Below are 816 nucleotides of genomic sequence, written 5' to 3' on the forward strand. Positions count from 1 at the left end.
GCTTTTTTGTTTTTGTTTTAACCTGACTACACAGACTGACAGCTGAAAAACCAACACAACCATACCTAGCCAAACTAGCTGTGAGTGAGTGGAAACTCGGAAAAGAAATTAAACCAGGATGTTTGAGTTAAAAAATCTTGCATGTTTGAAGTTCTGCCACAATCTGCTCATAAATGGACCTTTTACAGGTTTTCATATTCCATCAATTAAGAAAAGGAATTTTTATGTTCACTGTGAAAAAGCCACTAAAGCCCTTGTTACACTGCTCAAGAAACTCATAAACACTCACTACCATCTGGTTTTTTAACACTAAAGGAAAGAGTTTAACTGGCTTTCAGTCCTGCATCAGATGACTCTTCAGAGAAGGTTTTTCTTGGCTTCAGCTCTGATCTGCATTGATGGGAACATAACAGTTGGGTGCACATACAAACTTTCAATGAGGGGCTGTACTCTGGGCTATAAGAATGATCACAGTTCACACTTTTTATTTATGTTTTCAGCAGTAACCCACATTTATGGTCTGTAATGTCGCAAATGGATGCTTTGAACTGACAGCAACAACTTTCAGACAGAGAAAAGATCAATTGATCTTAGCTGACCGTAAGACTGACTGGTAGTTCTTCATCTGTTCAGCTATATAGAGTTAACGTTCAAGGTCCAGTCAAAAATAATAAATAATTAGAATTACAAGAAACTCTGACTCCTTTATGCTGCCATAGTAACAGACTTGTCTTCAGCAAGGTGTTGGTTGTTACTGGACTAGTTGTGATTAGCACACTCTGCCAAAGGGATTTTTCTACCAACATAATCTCTGCG

Source organism: Telmatherina bonti (assembly GCF_933228915.1).
Source record: "Telmatherina bonti genome assembly, chromosome: 21".
In the NCBI taxonomy this organism is placed as follows: domain Eukaryota; kingdom Metazoa; phylum Chordata; class Actinopteri; order Atheriniformes; family Telmatherinidae; genus Telmatherina; species Telmatherina bonti.